Raw genomic sequence first — 12132 nt, forward strand, 5'->3', positions numbered from 1 at the left:
GTCCTTGGCCATAGAGTGTATTCAACAATGTCCATTCGCCCTAGCACTGTTGTAAAAAATACTAAAAGATCATTAAAAAAAAAAAAAAGGTAAATCATGACTCTCACAGACAAAATGATCAAGTGTAAGACTTTGAGTTAGCACAGGGTCTTGTGCCCAACACAGAGTGAAACCAAACAAACGGAAATGTAGGAGTTTAGAACAAAGGAAGGTTTATTGCAGGGCTGTGCAAGGAAATGGGTTGCTTACATCCCCCCAAAACTCCAAACTCCCCAAATGGGTTGCTTACATCCCCCCAAAACTCCAAAACTCCAAACTCCCCAAACAGTTCTTGTAAAGCATTTTTAAAAGCCAGGTAAGGGAGGAGAGTCACAGGGTAAGTGATCAGGTCATGCACAAGTCTCTGGATGATGACGAGGTAACAGGGTGGTGGCATGGGATCCAGGAGCCCAGCTGGGGGCTATGTGTTCCTGGTCATCAAAGTTAAAGTCTTCCATTTGGTGCAGGGGTGGGGTTCACATTTGTAAAACAACACAGCAAATGTGTATCCGATACTGTTACCTAGGTGCTTCAGAGAGAAGCTAAAACTGAGGATATGGGAGAGGAGCCTATCCTGGGAAGACCCCATAGGGTCCTGCAGGGGTACAATTACACAACTCATTAATCAATGAGAGAATCAGGAGTGCTATAGCCAGTTGAGAGAAAAACCCAAAATAAAGGCATTTATAGATCAAGAATATTGAAATTAATGTGCTAAGGTGGTAAAATTAATATCTTGCTTAGAGAAGAGGGATGTCAATTGAACCTCCACTAGACATGCTTATAAAGAAGCATGGTTTTGTACTACGAAGAGCCACTATTTCCTAAAACAAGAAGGAAGAGGTCCTTGGGGTTCCTTATTGCTGTCACAATGATTCTTCTAGATTGGGAGGACAGAACCAGTTGATGGTTTCTTAGTATAAACCAGTTAACATAAGAGAGAGTTAAAGAAGTGACATAGTTTAGATGTGCATGAGATGATTTTGTTGAATTTAGTTAAGAAGAGGCCCATGGGACTTCCCCTTGTGGCTCAGCAGGTTAAGGACCCAACATTCTCTCTGGGAAGATGCAGTTTCAATCTCTGGCCTTGATCAGTGGGTTAAGGATCTGGCATGGCTATAAGCTGCAGTGAAGTTTGCAGATGTGGCTCAGATTTGGCATTGCTATGGCTGTGGCATAGGCCCCAGCTGCAACTCTGATTTGACCCTTAGCCCTGGAACTTCCATATGATGTGGGTGCAGCCATTTAAAAAAAAAAAAAAAAAAAAGGCCTATGAATCCAAAATAGATATTTGAAATTGCAAACTAAAGCAATTACGATGGGAAGAAGAAAAATCATGTTGTTAAGGAATCTAACCATAATGATGGTATGATATATAATGACATAAATTTTTTTTTTTTTTTTTTTTTTTTTTGCTATTTCTTGGGCCACTCCCATGGCATATGGAGGTTCCCAGGCTAGGGGTCGAATCGGAGCTGCAGCCACCGGCCTACGGCCTAGGCCAGAGCCACAGCAACGCGGGATCCAAGCCACGTCTGCAACCTACACCACAGCTCACGGCAACGCCGGATCAACCCACTGAGCAAGGGCAGGGACCAAACCCGCAACCTCATGGTTCCTAGTCGGATTCGTTAACCACTGCACCACGACGGGAACTCCCTGACGTGAAATTTAGTATACATTTTTCCTTGGAAGTCACCATAGCCCAATGTCCAAAAACTTTTTTGTCTTTAGACAGATTCAGGGTAAGAAAAATGTTTTTATGTTGATTATTAAAAAAAACCCCACAATAATTGATGTCCTTTCCCACCCCTGAGTAATGAAAGATTAAGAACACTGGACTCAGCTTAGCTGGTCTTCAAATTCTGTCCCTGACTTTAAGTCTTTTTCCTATGACATGAAAATGAGGCTAAGAGAAACATGCAGACAGAGAGTTATTCATAGCAAATGCCTAGAAAAGTAGTTGTATTAATTGAATAAGATTTTATATATCTGTGTGTGTGTGTATATGTGTGTGTGTGCATGCATGTGAAAATCCCCAGACCAGTAGTAACTTCTCAAATATTAAATCCTTTCCACCTTCTCAAGGTACTCAGAACAACAACAACAACAACAATTCGTGAAATCTATTATATTTAGTCTCGAATCAATAAAACTATATTAAGTCTTTGCCACTCACCTGGGCTTCTACTAGGTATTAATTGTAGATACAAAACCACATTAACACACGATATTGTTTTTAAAAGAGAATTTTTTTTTGTCCTATCCACTTCTATTAAAAAAATAATAGAAATGTCCAAGTGGGAGTTCCCATTGTGGCTCAGTGGTAATGAACTAACTAGTATAACCTGAGGATGTGGATTCAATGCCTGGCCTTAATGAGTGGGTTAAGGATCTGGTGTTGTAAGTCAAAGACATGGTCCACACCCCACCTTGCTGTGGCTGTGGTGCAGGCTGGCAGCTGCAGCTCCAATTTGACCCTTAGCCTAGGAACTGCCATATGATGCAGGTGCAGCCCTAAAGAAAAGCAAAAAAAAAAAAAAAAAAAATTCAAGTAATTTTAGTGTGAGTTATGATCCACCAGCATTTATTGAGTATTATGTATTCCTAAGTATAGCCATTTATTCTTTTTTTTTTTAATAGGAGTTCCTGGAAGAGCAGAGATAACCTATGCAGATTAACAATATGGAAACATCCTGAAACCACTTTGGAGTCTCAATAGATAGACTGGATTTGAGTTTCACAAACAGGAAAGCTGGTCCATGGACAATTTGCTACAGGTAAGTGAGAGGTGTAATTTACTCTGTTAGGATCTTTCAAAGATTCATTGACTATGGGGTGGTTAATTACATTTCAGATGATTGTAATGTTCCTTTGGTACAGCTGACAGCTTCTCTTCCCTCCCAAATGTACACATGTGGATGCCAACATATGGCTAAATGTCTGGCCATTTCATCTTGTTCATTTGGGCTTCCGTCAATTGCAAAAGGAGAAAGCAGGGGGGCAAAAAGTACCCACCTCATAAAACTTTTACTAGTAGTGATTTATGTGGAGGGATGGGAGTCAAACTGTTCCTGGAACAGATGTTTCTTTGCACTGCCCCAGGAGTTGAAAGAGCGGCAGATTGGTCTGCACAGGATTCAGAATGAAACAAGCAGACAAATGGTGATACCCTCCTCCTTTACTGAAATGGGGCAGCCGTTAGGTCATTAATATGGAACAAAGTGTTTGCGGAAAGGTAGCTGGCTTTTTATTCTCCCTTTGAAAACCTGGTGCGATTGGAAAGCTTGATGTGGTGACAGCATGAAAATATTTTCTCTTGGGCTGTTGGGAAAGCTGATCTTGTCTGAATAGACCAGCGGGGAAGAATGAAAGTCCAAGTGACTCATACAAGTTGCAGTCTGTGGGCTGACAGCATGGGTTGTGGCAAACTCTGTAGCTAAATGTTGTAACACCAAGGGTCAAGGCCACTTGAGCCTAGACATAGGAGCTGTCCAGCTCTGTGAAATGGAAATAATCTGTAAGGTTTCACTGTGTTGTGGAGAGAAAAAAAAAAATCAAATGATAGTGGCATTAAGCTCCTTCATGGCTAAAGCGACATTAATACTTGCCATTTGAATTGGCAAAAACTTGAATCATTCATTCTGTTTTAGAAGAAAGACGTGTTATTAGAACCTGGCACCAGGGCAAGAGGAATTGCTCGTATATATTGCTGTTAATATTTAGCTCTTGCTGGGCTACATGCAGAACAGCTCTCTGTTCTGAATCATAACTGAAGACCTTCCCAGGAAATGACTCTTCTTTCTTACATCAAGTCCTTCACGCTCTGTAGATTAAGCTAAATAGAAGACATGTTCTCAGTTTTCTGGGAAACCACTTTATTTTCCCAGAAAGAACACGTGTTCCCAAAAGAACACGGATATGGAGGTGGTTTCTAGCATGTGGAGTATTCTAAAGACAAGGGGGCAAGGGCAAGACAAAGATAAGATAGCAACCCCGTAAGAGGAATTCAAACCACAAAGGAGAAGCAACTGGAAGCTCTTGTTTTATTTTTGTTTCTTTGATTTTTTTTTTTAAGTGCATGTGATGGTTCCCTTTTGTTGCCTTTAATTTTAGTCTTTATACAGAAGAAAGGGTGTTGTTTTCTTTTTCTTAGATTCTTTTGTTTATAGGGAAGAGACACTCATATAAGTGACTCAAGTGAAAAGAGAATTATTTTGTAAGTCGTGTGGGCTGGAATTGAAACAGAATCTGAAAACAAGAAACAAGAAAGACACTTCTAGAACCTTCTTCTATGTTTGTGTCATCCTCATAAGCAACGGGGAGCTTAATCTCCTTGTATATCTTTTTCTCCCTGAACATATATTATATTCATTCCTCTCTTCCTCCCTTTTTTTTTCTCTCTCTCGGCTTCTGATTGCTTTTCTCATCCTTCTTTATTTGCTTCTCTCATAATTTTGCCCTGCATATAGCTTCTCATACCTCTCTAGCCACTTCTCATTTATTCATAGATTCAAATTGTGCTAACTTCCTGCATCTAGTTGTTTACACTCAGGAAACAGAAACCACACCAGTTATTTTAACAAATTAAAACATGATTAATGAATTATTAACCAGATGTTAGAGAATTCAAAAGGCAAAAAGGGACACTGATAAATCATCAAGGTAGGAGCTATAGGAAGTGGACAACTAGCCTGGCTGCAGGGACAGTTGGCAGGAGTTGGAGATAGAATTTAGAATATTAGAGGTGGAGCTTTGCAGAACTGGAATTCAGGGGTCTTAGGTAGGATTGGTGCCTGAAGGGTAGAGGAATTTTGGAAGCTTGGGTGGGGAGGACTTAATGTTGCTGGGATGAATGTCTCTATGGCGAGTAATGCCAGCTAGCTGGGGTAGTGCCCCAGGAGCTCAGGTTGGGGATCCCAGATTCTGGGACTCAGACTTTTGTGAGGGATGCTATTTAGCCAATGTAACAGCCAAGATTTAGAAGGTTCTCTAAAGGAATCACAGGCAGAACTTCGACAACATCTCTGAAGAAGGGGGGCCAGCTAGTACTACTAGCTGGCTAGTACTACTCTACCACCTGGAGAGGGGGTCAAGAAGGCTATTTCTAGGAGTGCAAAAAAAAAAAAAGGGAAAATGGAACTAACTGTTGTATAGGGTGATATTTTCAGGAGTAGTTCCCCTCCAGCTTTCCAGTCTCCTTCTAGCTCTCTCTACCTGCAGAAACAGAGAATCCAATGGCAAAGGAGAACTGTGTTTTGCAGACAGACTCAGCATTTCAAAGCAAAATAGAGGAGGATGGATTTGAACTGAGAGATAGCAACTTAATAGTAAGCACATAGTCCATCTTTTATTTATGTGTAAAGATGTGTGTTGGGTGGGCATATTTAAATTTTCAAAAGCAAGAATCTGATTGGCTTGATTCATCTGCTCACCAAGGTCACAGATTTTGACTTAACTGAGATTTGCCTGACTTTTAGTCCAGTACCACATCTAGCTTAATCAAGTGGCATTAGATGGTGAGTTATAAGAGAATGCAATGGAAAACTTTCCAATTAGGGCTATAATCTTTTTTTTTTTCCTAAAAATCAACTCAGGCATTCATGAGATTGCTATGTAGTACAGATATAAAATATGTAAATGTGATATTGTTAATGACTGTCTTTTTAATTAAGCTTTTTATTGTGAAACAATTGTACACTAACGTGTAGTTTTAAGAAATAATTTGGAGAAATCCTATGTGCCCTTTCCTCCATCCCCCATGATATTTGAGAAAACTAGATCAGTATGACAATCATGATGTCAACATTCATACATTCAAGTCACAGAGCTTTCCTGTCACTACAACGGTCCCTCCTGTTACCCTTTTATAACCAAACCCACTTCATTCCCATTCCCAACGTTCTCCGTAAGCATAGGCCTTTCCATAATTTTGTCACTACAAAAGATGTTATGTAAATGGAATCACACAGTATGTAACATTTTGGGATTGGCTTTTTCCACTCAACATACTCCTCAGAAGGTTCATCTAAGTTATTAAGTACGTCAACAGTTCATTCATTTTTTTTTCAACTGAGTAGTATTTCATAGTAAGCGTATACAAGAGTTTATTTTACCATTCACCTGTTAAAGAATATCTGGATGGTTTCCAGTTTGACGATGATTGCGAGAAGCATTCATGGACAGATTTTTGTGGGAACTTAAGATTTCATTTCATTGCCCCCAAGCGTAGTGGCTAAATTATATAGTGGTTGCATATATGTCTTTTTCCCTATTTTTATTGAGATATAATTGACATATAACATTGTGTGAGTTTAAAGTGTCCAGTGTGATGATTTGATACACATACGCACTGAAATGGTTCCCACAACAAAGAGAGTTACCACATGCTTCATCTCGAATAACATGGTCATTATTTTGTCATTGTCGTTATGGTAAAAACATTTAAGAACCAGTCTTTAGCAACATTTAAATATATAATACTAATATATATTCCATAATTCTATAATATATAGAATTGTTAGCTATAGCCATCATGTTGCACATGAGATCCCCAGAACTTACTCAACTAATAGTAGAACGTTTGTATCTTTTGACCACTGTATCCTCATTACTCCCACCTGCCATCCTTGGTAACAATCTACTATTTTTATATGAGTTCAATGTTTTTAGATGCCACATATAAATGAAGTTGTATAGTATTTGTCTTTCTCTATCTAACTTACTTCACTTAGCATAAGGCCCTCAAGATCCACCCATGGATTAAATGGCAGGATTTACTTCTTTTTTATGACTGAATAATATTTCATTATATATACACACATGCACACACACACACACACACACACACACACACACACACGCTATCTATCTATCTACCATTTTTCTTTACCATTCATTATTGACACATGTTTTTTCCATATCTTCATTATTATGAATAATGCTGCAGTGAATATGGGAGTGCAGGTATCCTTTCAAGGTGGTAATTTCATTTCCTTTCTATATATACCCAGATGTGGGTAGCTGGATCATATGGTAGTTCTATTTTTAACTTTTTGAGCAACATCCATGCTATTTTCCATAGTGGCTATACAAGTTTCCATCCCCACCAACAGTGTACCAGGATTCATTTTCTCCACATCCTCACCAGCATTTGTTATCTCATCTTGTTGATAATAGCTGGTCTAGCAGATATGAGTTGATATCCATTGTGGTTTTAATTTGCAGAGCGATGGGTTCCCATTGTGGCACAGTGGAAATGAATCCAACTAGTAACCATGAGGTTGGGGATTTGATCCCTGGCCTCACTCACTGGGTTAAGAATCCAACATTGCATGAGCTGTGGTGTAGGTTGCAGACATGGCTTGGATCCTGCATTGCTGTGGCTGTGGTATAGGCCAGTAGCTGTAGCTTGGATTCAACCCCTAGCCTGGGAACTTCCATATGCCATGGTGCAGCCCTAAAAAGCAAAACAGAAAGGAGGGAGGGAGGGAAGGAAGGGAGGAGGGAAGGAAGGGAGGGAGGAAGGAAGGAAGGAAGGAAGGAAGAATGGAAGGGAGAAAAAGAAAGGAAGGAAGGAAAGAAAAAGAAAGAAAGAGAGAAAAGAAAGAAAGAAAGAAAGAAAGAAAGAAAGAAAGAAAGAAAGAAAGAAAGAAAGAAGAGAAAGAAAGAAAAGAGAAAAATTTGCAGAGTGAAATATTTGAATTTTGATAAAATCTAATTTTTAGTTTTTCCCTTTATCAATCATGCTTTAGGGCCAAGTCTAAGAACTCTTTTCCTAGCCCTAGATCCCAAAGGTTTTCTTCTATGGTTTTGTCTAAAAAAAATTATAGCTTCATTTATTACATTTAAGTGCATAACTCATAACTCATTTTGAGTTAATTTTTGTGTAAGATGTGAAACTTTAGTCAAAGTTAGTTTTGTTTCCTATGGAGGTCCACTTGGTCTTCTTGCTGTTGGCTTCAATTGATTGAGTTTTTCATCAATTTGAAATCTTCCTGGTTTTTGGTGTAACAAGTAATTTTCAGCTGAAACCTATACACTGGGAGTGTTGTATTAGGAGACTCCATATCTTATTTAAACCATTAAGTTCAGCTCCCTTCTCTTGAAATTGCTTCAGCCAGGGGAAGTGTGGTGGAGTTACCATCAGGTGGGAGCAGAAATCCATGATCCCTACTTGCCTTCTGTTGATGCATGAATGGATGGGGGCTTCTCGTTACTTCTGAGTTGTGGGCAAGAGTTCCAGCTCTCACTAAGCATCCATGGTTCTGGGCTGAGAGACATAGAAGGGAGGTATAACTGCTGCCCACTTGGTCACCACTGACACCATGTGCAGAAGAGTAGCCGCATTACTGCTTGGAGTTGTTGAAAGTCCTGACGCTCTAGGAAGTTGATTTTGATACCTTCTCAGTGTGTCAGGGAAGATCCTCTATTACTGCTAAGTGAAGGCAGAAGTCCAAGGTCCCCATGGCATCTCCACTGGCAAAGCAAGGGGTGGAGGGTGGCCTCACTGCTACCTGGCAGAGATGAAAGTTCGAGTTTCCTACCTGGCCCTCACCACCGTGTTATTACTTGGATCTAAGCTTCCTAGACAGTCTGCCTCCTGCTCTTCACCTCGTAACATCTTATGTTTTTATTTTTATATATGATTGTATTTGGGTGAATAGGAAAATGAAAGTCTACTCTATCTTTCTGGAAGTAGAAGTCCCTTGGAAGCATTTTTGGAGATATTTTCATGGGTCCACTTTTATTATTAATTTTTAAAAGTAATAATTCAGGTAGAACCATAACTCTTGTTAAAAAAAAAATCAAACCAAAAAACAGACAAAAACAATATAACCTTTCACCAAGTCTGTCCTCCTGTATTTGCATAGGAATACATGCAAACGCATCTCAAAGAGATGATTAGTGACACAGTAGAAGCTTACACATAATTATTGAAAGAAGGAATAAGTACTTAATGAATGAGTTTAACACATGGTCTCTTACATGTTAAACAATATTCCAGGCATGGAAGAGGGTACATCACATATATATTTATGATACAGATCTAACTATCAAGTTATATATAAACCATTAAGAGTGATAAAAGGGAAAGACTACCATAAATATAACATATAAGACAGAAAAGGGTCTTTCATCTCCTCGAGCAAAGCAGTGTCTTGTTCATCTTCATGTACTGCTAGCGCCTAATGGAGCACATTACTCATCACACATGACTTGTTAGAGAAGTTTAGCAGAGGAAGCGAGAATACTCCAAGCAGCTGGAAATTAATCTGTTGTATATTTCCCAAACTTTCTGCAGAAAAAGATTTCTGTAGCATTTTAAGTAACATTTTCTCACATGGCACATCCCTTTACCAAGTTAGAGAATTCCTTATGGGAATCCTATCCCTGCACGTGAACCAAGGCGCTTCTTGTTCTGACCTTGGTAGAAGCAAAGGAGAGAGAAGCATTTTTCTTCACACATACAGTTTTAAATATTTACGATCAAGTGCCCCTGTATCTCATCATACATACTCTAACTGCAAATGCCAACCATAATAGCTTCATGTTTTACGATATATGTATATATGCTGGTGCTCTATGTGTCAAATGTCAGTCCCACCCATCCCAATGCACACAAGAAAAAGCTAACGACTACAATGAATAAGCAAAGTAGCCTATGGTTACAAGATGATTTACCGTCATTGTCCTTTAAGACAGGCATGACTCCTATCCTTAAACATGGCCCAAGGAGTCTCTCTGAATTTCATCAATTTACTGTAAAGTCTAACAGGCAGGGCACTGCATAAACCATGGCTTTTCACTTACCCAAAGGTGGAATTTTATACAGAAACTTTACCCTTTGGCAGAAAGTCAGAATCACAGCTAACAAACTCTTTAACATTTCACTTCTGGACCAGGGGATGCCAGAGGCTTAGGGAAACCAAGGAGAACCCTGATGCTTGGTATCTTGACGGAACGAAAAACAAGCCATGTTTAATGCACAGCAAGGAGCCTCCTGTGAAAGCAGAAGAGTTCTGCTCATTGCAGGCAAATGAAAAGACATTTTTCCAGCTCGCATCATAGATACTTAGAGGACATCAACTTTGACTTATGTATTTGATAAAGCAGCGGTTGACTTGTGGGGGCTTTCCAAATAATGAGTATTTACAGGATCACATTTTTTAAAAAAAAGCATCCTTTTTTGTTTGGTTGGCTTTCTCATAAAAGGCTTGCTCTTTGGGTGAAAAGTTCTCCATGAGGGCCCAGTGCTGTAAAATAAAAAGAGCTAAGTTTGAAGTGGAGTGAGTTCCACTTTCCATGATTTTTGTTGAAGAACAAGGCTAGCACATTGAACTAGCCAGACTATACTTTCATGTGGTACACCTTGCTTCATGGAAATTCACTTTAATAGGTTGCTGATACAGAAAATTATACTCAGCGATTACACCCTTAAAACTCCCAAGCATTTGGAACCTTATGGAGGCGTCCTGTCATTTAAGCTTTAGATTTGCCACAAACTGAAATGACCAGGGTGCCATATAGGACTCAACATAGAAAATAACCTATGTTAACAGAAAAATCTCACTATTCTGTGGGTTTTGAGGGTTACAAAGATTATTGGATTTTTTTTTTAATTTACCAGGTATTAAGAAATTATTTCTTTTAAAATATGGATTAAATTATCTTTTTTTAAAAAATTAGCATTATCATAAATGAACATTCTTTAGTGTTGCAAACTTAGAAACAAAATACCAAGAGAATCATTTTGTTAAGGAAAAGAGATTAAAGATCTCAAAAAGATATGTGTGAGTGGCAGTTACTTCTTATGGCCATCATCCTGAATGTGATTTTGCAGTTTTTCTGACCGTATAATACAAGATTTAGCCAGTATTTTCTGAGCCACCTTCACACGACCTAGCTGAGGGCTAAGAGGTGAAAGCAAGGAACACAGAGAATGTAATCACAGCGATTACATCTTCCTGACGTACTCCAGGTTATCAAACATAATTTCTGAAGTTCCCAGGTGTATCTGAAGCACTTTTTGAAAGAAAAATCAGCCCATGTCTGTGAAATCTCCTATCCTGCCTGTCCAACTAAGTAAAGCGATCATAAATTGGCAGTACCTCAATTTTCTCAACTCTTTTTTTTTGCGCGACAGATGTGCTAAATATCATGGGAATTCCTTATGCTTGATTTCTCACATTTTACACCTTTAAGCCGCACATTCGTGTCACAAATACAATGAAATATCTCTACAGTAAAGCAAAATGTTTCACAGTGCACATTTACTGTTCGGGAAACCAAAACCAGGAACCAGAAATTTAAAAGCAGTAAAACAATTTGGGACAAGCATTCTATTCAACTGAATGGTAGGCTTCTAGTTCAGAGAGCCACCCCTACATGGAGGGCTTTGTACAGATAGCCCAGTGGTAACATGCCATCCAGTGACTGTTTATTTCTTCCTTTTTTTTCTTTTTAGGTCTGCACATGCGGCATATGGAAGTTCCCAGGGTAGGGGTCGAATCGGGGCTGCAGCTGCCCGTTTATACCACAGCCACACCAATGCCAGATTTGAGCTGCATCCTGGACCTATGCTGCAGTTTGTGGCAACGCCAGATCCTTAACCCACTGAGCAAGACCAGGGATCTAACCTCACAGAGAATCGTCACAGAGGATTCACAGGGAATCCTCACAAAGAGATGAAGTCAGGTCTGTAAGTGCTGAGCCACAACAGGAACTCCAATTATATATTTCTTACACTTGGAAATAACAAGGTAAAAACAAAAGTGTGCTGGAAAACCAGATCTCTGAGGGGAAAAAAGACTCTGGTTTGTACTCTTCTCCTATTTCTGTGGTGTAAACGCTCCCCTTATGGCCCATTTTAATTACCAATGTGGCATCACTGAACACAGATGTGGAAATAGGTGTGCAGAATATTCTCCTGCAGGCTGGTACGAGCCGGCTCTTTTCCCCTAGTGTTTAAGCCTCCTTGACTGGCATTCCTGTGATGTGGTAAAAGAAAATCATGCCACTGATTTCCTGCACTGACTTCCTATTGGTTAATTAGCTGACTTGATGTTGATATGGGTCTTTCACCAGTAATCA

The 12132-nt window shown here is 39.4% G+C and overlaps 1 protein-coding gene across 14 annotated transcripts in view; it reads left to right on the forward strand.

The window, feature by feature from the left end:
* The window catches only part of LRRC4C (leucine rich repeat containing 4C), a 1216912-nt gene that overhangs the window by 710010 nt on the left and 494770 nt on the right, over positions 1-12132 (forward strand). For all 14 annotated transcript variants that reach the window (XM_021085270.1, XM_021085271.1, XM_021085272.1 and 11 more), the window contains one exon: positions 2683-2819. The gene's annotated coding sequence lies outside the window, so the exon portion shown is untranslated. The remainder of the gene's footprint in view (positions 1-2682; positions 2820-12132) is intronic.

The sequence above is a fragment of the Sus scrofa genome, chromosome 2 (genome assembly GCF_000003025.6).
Source record: "Sus scrofa isolate TJ Tabasco breed Duroc chromosome 2, Sscrofa11.1, whole genome shotgun sequence".
NCBI lineage: Eukaryota > Metazoa > Chordata > Mammalia > Artiodactyla > Suidae > Sus > Sus scrofa.